The sequence below is a fragment of the Balaenoptera physalus genome (genome assembly GCF_965194825.1).
Source record: "Balaenoptera physalus genome assembly, chromosome: 15".
NCBI classification, from domain to species: domain Eukaryota; kingdom Metazoa; phylum Chordata; class Mammalia; order Artiodactyla; family Balaenopteridae; genus Balaenoptera; species Balaenoptera physalus.
The window spans coordinates 11,666,041-11,680,772 of record NC_138894.1 but is presented as its reverse complement, the minus strand read 5'-3'; the positions used below and the strand labels follow the sequence as shown (position 1 = coordinate 11,680,772).

At 47.5% G+C, this 14,732-nt stretch overlaps 2 protein-coding genes across 11 annotated transcripts in view; one reads left to right on the top strand and one right to left on the bottom strand.

Annotated features, from left to right (window-relative positions):
- Positions 1-14,732, top strand: part of FER1L5 (fer-1 like family member 5) — a 336,005-nt gene that overhangs the window by 201,555 nt on the left and 119,718 nt on the right. The gene's annotated exons all lie outside the window — the stretch shown is intronic.
- The window catches only part of KANSL3 (KAT8 regulatory NSL complex subunit 3), an 80,954-nt gene that overhangs the window by 8,633 nt on the left and 57,589 nt on the right, over positions 1-14,732 (bottom strand). For 9 of the 10 annotated variants that reach the window (XR_014254184.1, XR_014254185.1, XR_014254186.1 and 6 more), the window contains 2 exons: positions 4,194-4,297; positions 20-335 (listed from right to left, as the gene is read on the bottom strand). The gene's annotated coding sequence lies outside the window, so the exon portion shown is untranslated. Of the gene's footprint in view, positions 1-19; positions 336-4,193; positions 4,298-14,732 lie in introns of those variants that run through there. The other variant, XM_082427279.1, reaches the window with a different exon arrangement.

Here is a 14,732-nt window from a genome sequence, read left to right as displayed (position 1 = left end):
ACAGCTGCCTTTTACCTACCTCATGGTACAGGTGGGGGCCTGAGGCTCAGAGAGGGCTGGGGACGTGCCCAGGTTCCCCCGCAGGTAAGTGGGGGAGCAGAGCTGTGTACTCGGGCGTGACTCCAGTGCTCTGAGCTAAGCCACAGGGCCTGGCTGGCGGGATGCCCTGCAGCACCCCTGGGGGCTGAGGGCGTGAGCAGGAAGCGCTGGTCCGCCCTGGTGGTGGATGCAGACTTGCCGGGCTGCTGCTGAATCTTCCCGGTGAGCCCCCCGCTGCACCCCCAGTTGCCTGCCACACAAGTGGGTGGGGCACAGGAGGTTCCTACTGGGGGCACCTGGAGGGAAAGAGAGGGGTGAAGGGGCCGCAATCTTGGCCTGGGGCATCTGCCTTTTTTCAGATGTGGTTGCTCCAGGGGCTCAAACCCTGCAGCCTAACGCGCTCCTTCCTACAGGCTCTGCCTGGGGAGCAGTGTGCCCCTGCCTGTCTCAGTGGGAGGGGTGCCCCTGTCAGAGGCACTGCTTCCCTCCCCTCCTCAGGCTGCCTGTTCTCGGGAGCCGGGCACAGCTGCCTGCCGAGCTTCATACAGGTTCCTGGAAGGGCAGTGCCACTATTGGCCTCAGGGTCCTGACTTCTGGCATCACATTTATCAGCTGGCGATGGGGTAGCTGGCAGGTGGTCACCGCCGTTGTGAACACTCAGGCTCTGCAGGGACATCTCTGGATTCCCCTCCTTTCTTTGGGGAGAAGCCAGGTGCCAGCCCAAGTAGCCCGAGCTCCCAGCTCCCGCAGGCACCCACGTGCTCCCATCCCTCTGAGCCTCTGGAGTCTCCGTGGTTGACGAGGAGCAGGGAGGACCGAATTCTCTGGCCACCCTCCCTGCAAGTGCCCTGGGTGCTGGGCTACAGGTCTTTGGGGTCAGACCCCCTGGGTAGGGGCATCTACTGTGTGGTGGGCGCTGCCTGATATGGGGCAGGGTTGCTGGGGTCCCCTTCATCTGCAAAGCCACAGTGGCCTCACCCTGGCACAGAGGTGGGCTGGTGGCCTGGCAGCAAAACTTGAGCTCGGGTGGCTCAGAGCCGTGATGGTGGCGCCCTCTGGAGGCTGCTCTGGGAAATACTTCCCATGTGAGTATCTTCATGCTGAGCTGGTCCCCCGGGGCTGGGGGGGGGGGGGGGACGCTGTGGCTCTGCTTGGGCATCAGCAAACACCAGGGCTGAAAGTGGACGAGCTTCCTGGAAAACCTCTATGCCCTGTGCCCTGCAGCTCCGGCGTGCTAGCTTTCCATGATTTTCCTCACTCCTCTCAATTCCCGGGGATGGCACCATCCCTATTTACAAATGAAGCAGCAGCTCTGAGAGGTCCCGTAGCCTCAGATGCCAGGCTGGGCTGAATGGAGTGCCTGGCTCGCTGGAAGGGCACCCTGTACATGCTTCCTGGCACTGCTGCCCTAGGCAGACAGGTGCACCCCAGGTCATCGTGGTTTTTATACTCTTTCCTTTGCATCACCTGCCCTGTCCCAACAGTCCCTGACTCTGCCCTGGGGACCCACAGGCCAGCACCTGCCTTTGAGGCATAAACCGTGTTTCAGGGTCCTTTCAGAACTCCTTCCAAACCATCTGTGGTGTCTGAGCTGTCGGCGGTGGTGAGCGGAGATGACTCTGAAAGGGATGTCCCCACAGTCCCAGCCCTTTTCCCAGGGACAGTCTAAGTAGAGGCCGTTTGACAAACACTGTCTATTTCCAGTGGGTGCCAGGCGCTGTTTTAGGTGTTGGATGGACACCCCAGTGGACAGAACCTTCAAGTTTCTGCCCTCGTGGAGCAGATGCCCTATGGGGGAGGCAGTAAATTAAAAAATGAATAAAATACAGAGTGTCAGGAGGAGTGTCAGGAGAAGTGTTGGGGAGAAAAATAGGGCTGGGAGTGGGTTGTGCAGTTTTGTTATGGCAAACGTAACTTAGCATAACCTTTACCATTTTAACCATTTTTAAGTGTACAATTCAGCGGCACTGAGTACATTCACAATGGTGGGTGACCATCACCACTGTCCATTTCCAGGGTGTGGCGTTTTGAACACAGCGGCCAGAGAGGTAGAAGGTGGCATGTGAGCAATGGCTGGAGGAGGAGACAGAGGCTTCTGGGAGCTTCTGGGGGCAGAGCAGCAGGGACGGGGAGGGTCAAGGCCCCCAGGGCAGGAGCAGGCACATGTCTGAGGATCTGGAAGGCTACGAGGCTGGAGCAGTGTGAGCCCGGGGAGCAGTGGGGGGGGGGGGGAGGGGAGGACGGCAGGGAGTGGGGGACCCAGGACACAGGTCCCTGTGGGCTCAGAGGACCATGGGCACCAGAGGAGGTGAGCTGGGAACATAAGGAGGCGGCTGAAATCACTTCGGTTACTGGGTGAGTTCGTGGGACTGAGTGGTGTGAGGGTGGGAGAGAAATCACTGGAGGAGAGGAGGTCGGGACCAGAGAAGTTGAGATGTGGGAGCCTTGAAATCAGTTTTCACTGCAGGGAGTGCGGAATTAAGACCCCGCATGCCTCGCAGCCAAAAAAAATTTTTTTTAATTAAAAAAAAATTAAAAAAACAAAAAATCAGCGCAAGTAGGACAGCAGCAGTTTGGGGCAAGGACTGCTGTCTGCAAGGACTGGGGCGGACACGAGGGTCTGTGGGCGACTGCAGCAAGGACACGGGGTGGGTGTCCTATTCTGGTGTGACCTTCAAAGCGGGGAGCCAGGGGGTCTGAAGCAGGGGGTGGCTCAGGCCACTGCGGGTAGGGTAGCGTAGGAGGGGCTGCAGGGGAGCGGGCTCAGGGTGGGCACAGCCATGGGCTGGCAGGGGGAGGGAGGTACTAGAAGGGCCGGCTGGGAAGACCCCACAGGGAAGTGAGAGATTTCCATTTAGGCTCAAGACCAGAGGCTGCAGATGGTGGCCTGAAGATGTGTTTAGTTGGACCCATGTAATTTTAAAAAATGTTTTTGTAACTAGTTGCCAGCATTTAAAAATCGGGAGATTTCACATAAAAATTTGGGTATTGGGCTTCTCTTTAAAAATCAGAATTTCCAGACACATGGAGGTCACTGCCTGAAGCTCAGTGGTGGCTGCTGCCCTTTGGTCAGGGTATACCTGCCCATCCACTACAGCCCTGCTTGTTGCCAAGCCCGAGGGACCCAGCCTGGGTTGGCCACCTGGTCTCCCAAGGACACGGGCATTTCCACATTCGAGCTGGAGCCCTGCAGCCGCTCAGACGCTAGGCGGCGGCTTTTGCTCTGTTGTCGTAAGGTCAGCCAGGCCTGCTTCCTAAGCAAGTAACTCCAAGAATGTCCTGCTGGAAAACTCAACAGGGCTTCCAGACAGGAGGGCAGGGCATAATTGGGTCACTGCAGTGACCCAATTCACCTGTGCAGTGTCCCCTGGTTTCCAGGCTGCAGGGGCAGGTGGTGATGGGTGGACGGGACAAGGGCACAGGTACCCCCTGCCCGGCTCCTCAGGTATCAAAAGCCTTTGCCCCACTCTGGGCCATGTCAAGTGGAGCCACTGCCCAGCTGTGTTTGTGAGGCCGCCCAGGAGGGAAGGGGCCGCTGGAGGGAGAGCAGGAAGGGGCTCCCAGGCAGGGAGGGGCTGCCTCCCCGCCTCCACCCCTTCCACGACCCGACTGACGATCCTGACTGTCGGGTTCTTGGCTTGATGTTTGGCATTCCTACCACCTTCCTGGCCTGGTCACCCCTCCCTTGAGGGAGCAGGGGATGGGGAGGAAAGCTCAAGGAGGTGGAAGGCAGATCCCCAGCCCTGAGACCCACTCCCCCACGGGTTCAGGAAGGATGCTCAGGCCCTTTACTTGCAAACAACAGGAATGAACTCCCACCCAGGCAGGAAAGAGCTTGCGCGGCTCACAGGACTGCAGGGAGAGCTGACCAACCAGGTTGTGCGGGCACTGACCCTGCGCCCCTCTCCAGGGCACTGCCCTGAGCTGGCTCCCACTGGCTCCTCTCTTCCCAACCCTGCACTCAATGACATCACGCTGGTAGCCTGAACTAGGCCAAAGTGAGAGGATTCGCATCCTCCCCAAGCCGGCGCTCCAGCATTTCCCAGCACACCACTGCCATCTGGCTCAGCTCTGCTGCCTTCTCCCCCAGGGGGGTCTCAGGGTAAGGACAGATGTTTCAGGAGAGAGAGTCTGATCTCAGGTCCTGTGCTTACCTGGGTTACCTCACAGGAAGTGTGTCTGCCAGGTAGACCAAAACAGTAGCTGCCACACTGGTGACACCAGACGAATAGGGTTCACTGGGCCTCCATTTCCTCGCCTGTAATATGGAAGTAAGTAATTTCTACCTCAAGAGTCATGGGCATTTAGTGAAAGTGCTTTGTAAACTAAAGTTATGGATGAATGTGAATCATCAACTCCTTCCCTGCACTTCTGCTTGGCCAGCCTGACCACCCCCTGCTCAGCTCCTTACCTCAGGGCCTTTGAAATTCCTGGGGCACTGACCGCTGCTCTCCAGCCTGGCTTCTGACTCAGAGTCACCCTGACCTTTGGATCCTGTCTGGTCTGGGACAAGAATGGCGTATCTGCTTCATCCCAGGTACCAGCTCTGAATGATGGTGATTTGTCTGCAGCTCTGGGCTGACTCAGTGTGAAAGTGATATAACTGATTAGTAATGTCTGCCAAGGGCCCAGGAGAGACAGGATGCTCACCTGCCAGAGTTGCCATATGCACGCATGATGACTAGCTGGTGACCACCTGAACGTGGGCTGTCTAACTTACGCTTAGGTCCCTGACCTCACGGCCACGTCTCAGCCGCAGGTCCTGTGCGGAGCTGTCTGGTTTCCCTCCCACGTAAGCAATGGTTGTGGAGGAGCAGTGTTTGGGCTGGGGAGCCAAATCCTAGAAGCTTGGGTTGGACATCACCTGCCCATGAGCTACTGAGTTGAATGCCTGGGTAGTAATCAGGGAGGCAGCTTCTTGGGAGAGATCCAGGTAGGCTGGCCCCAACTGTACAAAAAAAAAAAAAAAGTCTTTCCACGTGGGCTGTGTGGAGAGAGATTATCTAGGATCAACTCCAACAGTAGAGTGGAACAATTCTAGCGTCCCTTGTGGAGTAACTGCGGTGCATTTGAGATGGCCTTGGGTACTGGGGAAGTCAGGAGATGATAAAAGAATCATTCCAACTTTGATCAGCTCACCGCCCTGCATAAACCTGGCCCATGCACTCCACTGCCCTCAAGTTAAACCCCAGAGGTCTTAGTGTGGAAGGCTCTTTACTGGCCCTGCTTCCTCCCAGTCTCCTGACTCCCTACCCCCATGGCATCCCCACCCGACAAGGCAACCTCTGTCTGGGCTGAGCCCTGAGGCACCACCTCAGCTCCCCTGCATGCCTGGCCCTCCCTCGGATCTGGAAGCACAGAAAACATTGACCTGAAAAACATTCTCTTCACGGCTCCCACTCTTCCTTCCAGCCTCGCTCAGAAGCCTTCTGAGGAAGACTTACTGGCTCAGGTACCCATCCCATGTGCCTTCACGGCACCCAGTGCTTCTCCTATCCTGCTGGTGCAGGACCTATTACAAGTCTGTACCTTCCCCCAGACGGTAGGCTCCCTGAGGGCAGTCAGTGTTTCCCGTTCACCACCAATCCCCAATCCTACCCACCTCCATAGGACAGGTGTCCTAGGCCCACCCAAATAATTATTATGGTACTTGTGCCTCGTAGTCAACATCAGGACCCTGTTCCCCAGCCGCCTCTGAGTGGTTCCCAGAGGGTTCTTACATGCGCAGGAGCCATCCCCAGGTTATTTCTGGAGAACTGTTCCTCACCCCATCAGCCCAGAATGCTGGTGGCCCTGGAGAGGAGTGACCTGGGCCAACTCCCCACCTGGCTTTGGAGAAAGGATAGAACCAACTCTTGACTACTGCTTCAGAAATATGGGCCAAGCCCCATCCCCTTCCCCCTTAAACACACACACACACACACACACACACACACACACACACACACACACACAGAGTTGAAACTAGGCAGGGAGAGAAACAAGATTTTATTAAACTTTCAGGAAAAACAGAAGGGAGACACAACAAAGACACAAGCCATAACTGCTTCTTGAAGTTGCTACTCAACCCCACCCATGTGGCAGGTGCTGCTCCCAGCTCCCAATGCAGCAAAATGGAAATATATATATATCTCACATGTCATTACTATTTTTTAAATGAGTATTTAGTAGTATTCCTTGAAGATAAGCAATAGGAACCAGTTGGGTAATTTAAGAAAAGGATGGAAAGGAGATGGTGGCTCATAAACATGAAGGACTAGAGTAGAACCAGGCCTTGGAAAGCACAAGTCAGATCTGTGCATGGGATGTAAGCCAATCATAACACTTCTGTTCCCCACTTCTCCAGTCTCCTGGCAGGTGGGAGCCATGACCCAGATCTGGCCATTGAAATCTGTTATGGACTGAATTGTGTCCCCCACCCGCCATTCAAATATTAAAGCCTTAACCCCCAATGTGACTATATTTGGAGATAGGGCCTTTAAGGAGGTAATTAAAGTTAAGTGAGGTCATGAGGATGGGGCTCCAATTCAATATGACTGGTGTCTTTAGAAGAAGAAGAAGAGACACCAGATCTCTCCCTCCCTCTCTCTCTCTCTCTCTGAACAGAGGAAAGACCAAGTGAGGATGCAGCAAGAAGACAGCCATCTTCAAGCCAGGAAGAGAGGCTTCATCAGAAAAAAAAAAAAAAAAAAAAAGAAGAAGCAAAAACTGACAGAATTGAAGGGATAAATATTTCTATAGTAATAGAGACTTCAATATCCCACTCACAATAATGGATAGAACAATCGGACAAAAGTAAGGAAATAGAGGACTTAACACAATAAACCAACTAGATCTAACAGACATATACAGAACACTTCACCCAACAACAGCATACACATTTTTCTCAAGTGCACATGGGACATTTTCTAGGATAGACCATATGATAGGCCATAAGGTAAGTCTCAATAGATAGCAAAAGATAGATATCATTAAAAGTATCTTCTCTTACCACAATGGGATGAAGTTAGAAATCAGTAACAAAATTAAAGCTGGAAAATTCATAAATGGTAGAAATTAAATAATATACTTTTAAACAACAATGGACCAAAAATGAAATCACAAGGAAAACTAGAAAATACTTAGAGATGAATGAAAATGGAAACACTTAAAAACAGAACTACCACAGGAATTCCCTGGTGGTCCAGTGGTTAGGACTCCACACTTCCCCTGCAGGGGGCACTAAGATCCTGCAAGCCATACAACACACCAAAACAAAACAAAACAAAACAAACTACCCTATGAGCCAGCACTTACACTCCTGGGTGTTTATCCAAAGGAAACAAAATCACTATCTAGATATATGTACCCCCCTATTCATTGCAGCACTATTTGTAATAGCTAAGACATGGAAACAACCTAAGTGTACAGTGACAAATGACGATAAAGAAAATGTGGTGTATATACACAGTGGAATATTATTCAGCCATAAAAAAGAATGAAACCCTGCCCTTTTGACATGAATGGACCTTGAAGGCATTTTGCTAAGTGAAATAAATCAGACAGAGAAAGACAAATACCATATGATCTCATTTATATGTGGAAATCTAAAAAAACCCCAAACTCAAAGATACAGAGAACAGATTAGTGGTTGCCAGAGGTGAGAGATAGGGGGTGGGCAAAATGGGTGAAGTTGGTCAAAAGGTACAATTTTCAGTCTTCCAGTTATAATTATATCCTGAGGATATAATTTACAGCATGGTGACTATACTTAACAATACTGTATTGTACATTTGGAAATTACTAAGAGAGTAAATCTTAAAAGTTCTCATCACAAGGAAAAAAAATTTATAGCTGTGTGTGGTGATGGATATTAACTAAATATCATGGTAATCATTTCATGATATATACATATATCAAATCAGTATGTTGTACACCTAGAACTAATACAATGTTATATGTCAATTGTATCTCAATAAAAAAGGAAAAATAAATAAAACTTTGAAAAAAACCCCAAGAAAATGAAAACATGATATAACAAAATCTATGGGACACAGCAAAGGCAGTGCTAAGAGGGAAATCTATAGTTATAAATGCATTAAAAAAGACAAAGTCTTAATTAGGAGCATGGGATTAACAGACACACACTACTATATATAAAATAGATAAGCAAAAAGGATTTATTGTATAGCACAGGGGACTATATTCAATATTTCATAATAACCTATAATGGAAAATAATCTGAAAAAATATATATAAATGAATCACTTTGCTGTACACCTGAACTAACACAATACTGTAAATCAACTATACTTCAATTTAACCTCCCCACACACAAAAAACAAAAACCCCCTCAAGATCTTAAATCAACAACTTAAGGAACTAGAGAAAGAAGAACTAAACCCAAAGTTAGCAGAAGGAAATGATAAAGATTAGAGCAGAGATATACAAAACAGAGAATAAAAAAACAAAAGAAAATCAATAAAACCAAAAGGTGGTTCTTCAAAAAGATTTTAAAAATGACAAATCTCTAGCTAGATGGACCAAGAAAAAAAGAGAGAAGACTCAAATTACTAAAAATCAGAAATGAAAGTGGGGGCATTACCAAAATAAAAAGACTTATAAGAGAGTGTTATAAACAACTTCACACCGAAATATTAGATAATCTGGATGAAATGGGGAAATACCTAGAAACACAAAACCAACACCAAGACTAAATCACGAAGAAATAGAAAATCTGAATAGATCTGTAACTAGTAAGGAGATTGAATCAGTAAACAAAAATCTCCCAACAAAGAAAAATCGAAAATGTGATGGCTTCACTGGTGAATTCTACCAAACATTTAAAGGAGAACTAATGCCAATCCTTCCCACTTTTTCAAAATACAAGAAGGTGAAGACTTACACAATGAAAATAACAGAACACTGCTGAAAGAAATTAAAGAAGACCTAAGTAAATGGAAACACATCCCATGTTCAGGGATTGGAAGACGTATTGTTAAAATGTCAATATTACCCAAAGCAATCTACAGATTCAATGCAATCCTTATCAAAATCCCAATGATGATTTTTGCAGAAATAGTAAAACCCATCCTAAAATTCACATGGAATCTCAAGGGACCCCCAATAGCCAAAACAATCTTGAAAAAGAACAAAACTGGAGGGCTCACAGTCCTCATTTCAAAACTTACTACAAAGCTATAACAATCAACACAGTGTGGAATTGGAATAAAGGCAGACATATAGACCTATGGAATATAATAAACAGCCCAGAGATAAACCCTCACATATATGGTCAAATGATTTTTGACAAAGGCGCCAAGACTATTCAATAGGGAAAAGATAGTCTTTTCAACAAAATGTGCTGGGAAAACTGAATATCCACACATAAAAGAATGAAGTTAGACCTTACCTAACACCATATAGAAAAGTGAAATTCAAAATGGATCAACACCTAAATGTAAGAACTAAAACAATAAAACTCTTAGAGAAAACACAGGACAAAAGTTCCACAACACTGGATTCAGCAATGATTTCTTGGTTATTATACCAAAGGCATGAGTAATAAAAGAAAAAAAAAGACAAATTGGACTTCATGAAAATTTAAAAAACTAAAAATTTTGCATCAAAAGATATAAACCACAGAGTAAAAAGGCAACCCACAGAATGGGAGAAAATATTTGCAAATCATGCATCTGATAAGGGATTAATATACAGAATATATAGACAATTTCCAAAACTCAACATAAAAAAAAACCCCACAAAAATAGGCAAAGAACAGACATTTCTCCAAATAAACTACATAAATGGACAATAAGCACAGGAGAGGATGCTCAACTATCACTAGGGAAATACAAAGCAAAACTACAGTGAAATACCAGCTTACACCCATTAGGATGGCTACTATTAAACAGCAAACAAACAAAAAAAAGCCAGAAAACAGCAAGTGTTGGTTAGAGAGGATGTGGAGAAATTGGAACACTTATGCACTGCTTGTGGGAGTGTAAAATGGCATAGCCACTGGGGAAAACAATATGGTGGTTCTTCAAAAATTTTAAAATAGAACTACCATATGATTCAGCAATTCCACTTCTGGGTATATACCCAAAAGAATTGAAAGCAGGGTCTTGAAGAAATATTTGTACACCCTTGTTCACAGAAGCATTATTAAACAGCTAAAATTTGGAAGCAACCCAGGTGTCCCTTAACTGATGAGTGGATAAGCAAAATGTGGTATATACATATAATGAGATATTATTCAGCCTTAAAAGGAAGGGACTTCCCTGGTGGCGCAGCGATTAAAAATCCACCTGCCAGGGCTTCCCTGGTGGCGCAGTGGTTAAGAATCCGCCTGCCAATGCAGGGGACACGGGTTCGAGCCCTGGTCCGGGAAGATCCCACATGCCGTGGAGCAACTAAGGCCATGTGCCACAACTACTGAAGCCCACGTACCTAGAGCCCGTGCTCCACTACAAGAGAGGCCACCGCAATGGGAAGCCCGAGCACCACAACGAAGACAACAGCAACTAGAGAAAAGTCCACGTGCAGCAACGGAGACCCAACGCAGCCAAAAATAAATTAAATTAAAAAAAAAAATCCACCTGCCAGTGCAAGGGACACGGGTTCGATCCCTGGTCTGGGAAGATCCCACATGCTGCGGAGCAACTAAGCCCGTGCACCATAACTACTGAGCCCACGCACCACAACTACTGAAGCCCGCGCACTCTAGGGCCCACATGCCACAACTACTGAGCCCGCGTGCTGCAGCTACTGAAGCCCACGTGCCTAGAGCCCGTGCTCTGCAACAAGAGAAGCCACCGCAATGAGAAGCCTGCACATCACAACGAAGAGTAGCCCCCGCTTGCCACAACTGGAGAGAAAGCCCACGCGCAGCAACGAAGACCCAACGCAGCCAAAAAAAAAAGGAAGGAAATTCTTCAATATGCTACAATATGGAAGAACTTAAGGACATTATGCTAAGTGAAATAAGCCAGTCACAAAAAAGACAAACACCGTATGATTCTACTTATATGAGGTACTTCCTAGAGTAGTCAAAATCATAAGGACGGAAAGTATCGTGGTGGTTGCCAGGGGCTAAGGGGAGGGAAGAATGGGGAGTTACTGTTTAATAGTTACAGAGCTTCAGTTTTACAAGATGAAAACAGTTATTGGTGTAAACGGTGGCGATGGTTGTGCAACAAGGGAATGTATTTAATACCACTGAACTGTACAGTTAAAATTTGTTAGGACAGTAAATTTTATGTGTATTTTACCACAGTAAGAAAAAATAACTGCCTGGAAAAAAGCCTGAATTCAAGCGCTAAGTGTTTGCTATTATTCTCCCTACTAAGGGGGACAAATCAAGGCCTAGATGCAAGCAGGACTCAGCATCAACAAATGATGCAGAGGCAGGTAATTCCCTGGTGGTCCAGTGGTTAAGAATCCGCCTTCCAATGCAGGGGATGTTGGTTCGATCCCTGGTCTGGGAACTAAGATCCCACATGCTGCGGAGCAACTTAGCCTGCACGCTGCAACTACTGAGCCCACGTGCCACAACTAGAGAGCCTGTGCACTGCAACTACAGAGCCCATGCGCTCTGGAGCCCACACACCACAACTAGAGAGAAGCCTGCGCGCCACAACTAGAGAGAAGCCTGCGCGCCGTAACGAAGAGCCCGCGTGCTGCAACTAAGACCCAACTCATCCAAAAATAAATAAATAAATATTAAAAAAAAAAGAAACAAAAAACAAACAAATGATGCAGAGGCAGAGCTGAGTTGGGGGCCAGAATCCTGATCTTGTGCAGCTCCTAACAATAACTCAATACTGTCTTGGCCTTTTTCTCCTGGTTGTAAGATGACTGCAGCAGCTCCTAGAGCTATGTCCTTTGAGGGCAGGAAACAGAGGTCAATGGAGGGCAGAGAATTTCTCCTCAAATACCTCTCCCTTTTTATGAGAGGGAAAACCCTTTCTAGTAGCCCCTGGCCCATTCCTCTTACAACTTGCTAGCCAGGACTGGGATACATGCCCACCTCTCGGTAAGGGCTGAGTTCTCTTTCCCTGAGAAAATGATTTCCCCCAATTCTTCAACAAAACTGGAATTTTATTAGTATGGAAAATGGGAGAATAGCCATCAGTTTTGCTATACCATTCTTAAAACATCCGTTGGCCACCCTACCATTAAGACTCTTCCCTAGTCCCACCTCCCTCAGAAGCACAAGTGAATATAAATTAATTCCTCACTCTTTGTTTGCTTGAGCTTCTGCTAATACTCAGGTAGTCAGAGACACACCACCTCTTTCAGTTTCTTAAACTTTCCCTAAACCACAAGTTCTCTCCCCAAGAGAAATTCTAATGCCAGCTCATTACAAATAAAAAGCAACCTGTATGGTATGATTTCAACTATTTAAAATATGTACAGAAAAGGACTGGAAACAAACACATCAACATATGAATGAATGATGCAACTGGTGCAACTGGCTGTGAGATTATAAGCATTCTTTTCTTTTTTACACTTTTCTGTACTTGGCAAAATTTCTATGCCGAATATATATGCCTTTTATAGTTAAAAATATATCTATTGGGTTTCCCTGGTGGCGCAGTGGTTAAGAATCCACCTGCCAATGCAGGGGACATGGGTTTGAGCCCTGGTCCTGGAAGATCCCACATGCCGCGGAGCAACTAAGCCCGTGCGCCACAACTACTGAGACCGTGTGCCACTACTACTGAAGCCCGCGTGCCTAGAGCCTGTGCTCCACAACAAGAGAAGCCACCGCAACAAGAAGCCTGCACACCGCAACTAAGAGTAGCCCTCACTTGCTTCAACTAGAGAAAGTTTGCGTGCAGCAAACGAAGACCCAACACAGACAAAAATAAATAAATTAAATAAATAAATTAATTTAAAAAGAAGGGGATCCCCCTGGGGATCCTTTAAAAAAATGTATATATATAGTGTTGCTTATTCTGTTTGCCCCTCCAGATTCATCCTTCTCCCTCTCTGTCCTGCTTTGTGTCCTAGGACACTATTCTAGGCTGCTGACCTATATGGACTTCTGCTTCGCCTTCTAGCTTCCACCTGGGTTTAGCCCATGGGAAGCACCAGCAGGAGATGACAGGGAGGAGAGGAGACTGGAGTATTTGTTCCTAATGCCCACCTGTAACAGAAAACAAACCTGACTCCACATTGGATCTATTCCTTTAGCTCTAACCTTTGTGCTCTGTTGCCTGTACTAGTCATGCTGGCTCTACATCTTTGTCTCAAACAATAAAAGACTGTTGCCTAAAGCCTGAAATATACATCATAGCCCTTTCTCAAGGCTGTCTCCCAGGCTTGACCTTTAAAGGTATGACACTTTTCATTCATACAGAGATAAAAAGTTGCAGAATAGAGAATAACATTTGTCTTATTGGAGGTTTACAGGAACATTGTGACCAGACTTAGGTGGACAGCTGTAAGAACAAAGGATTATCACAGCACTCCTAGGGCAACAACCAGCCACACCCTTTCCCCACTTAGCATAAAAGGAGCTTGAGGGGCTTCCCTGGTGGCACAGTGGTTAAGAATCCGCCTGCCAATGCAGGGGACACGGGTTCGAGCCCTGGTCCGGGAGGATCCCACATGCCGTGGACCAACTAAGCCCGTGCGCCACAACTACTGAGCCTGCGCTCTAGAGCTGGCGAGCCACAACTTCTGAAGCCTGTGCGCCTAGAGCCCATGCTCTGCAACAAGAGAAGCCACTGCAATGAGAAGCCCACGCACCACAACGAAGAGTAGCCCCCGCTCACCGCAAATAGAGAAAGCCCGCCCGCAACAACGAAGACCCAACGCAGCCATAAATAAATAAATAAATAAATACTCAATGTGATTTAAAAAAAAAGAAAAAGAAGCTTGACTTCTAACTCAGTTAAGATGATTCTTTGGGACACCAGTCTGCCACCTTCTTGGTCTGCTGGCTTTCCAAATAAAGTCACTTTTCCTTATCCCAACACCTCATCTCTCGATTTATTGGCCTGTTGTGTGACAGGCAGTAGAGCTTGGACTCAGTAACACACCTACCTCACTCCCTCTTGTATTCCTCTTCCAGGCAAAGTCAGGTGGCCCTTCTACAGGGCTACAGTAACAGTGCTCCTTTGGGTCAATGGGTGGTAACAGTTTTCCACTGTTGAGTCCCTGGGTGCTTCACCATTCCTTGTTTTTTCTCTTACCCTGACTAAATGGTCTCTTCATTAACTCTGATGTGCTCTTTGAGTATGCCATCTCTTCTTGCAACGGTGTTAACTGATAACTCTATTAATAAACTCTTTGAAAGAAGACACACCTGATCATTCAGAGTGGCATAAGATTTGAAAGAAAGTTGTGTTGATTCACTCAAGCACATATGCAGTTCTTGGCACCTAAACAGGAAAAGAACCTGTCCTACTGCCTGCTGATGGCTTGCACAGTAGCTTCCTCCTCAGAGAGAGGACGAATTCCAGCCCAGTTCTTATCCTCATGGAGACAGAGTCCTTGCCATCGAAAATTTTCCTTTAAAAAGTGCTGTGTGCTACAATCTCTTCAAAAATTGGTTCTGGGGCTTCCCTGGTGGCGCAGTGGTTGAGAATCAGCCTGCCAATGCAGGGGACACGGGTTTGATCTCTGGTCTGGGAAGATCCCACATGCCGCGGAGCAACTAAGCCCACATGCCACAACTACTGAGCCTGTGCTCTAGAGCCCAC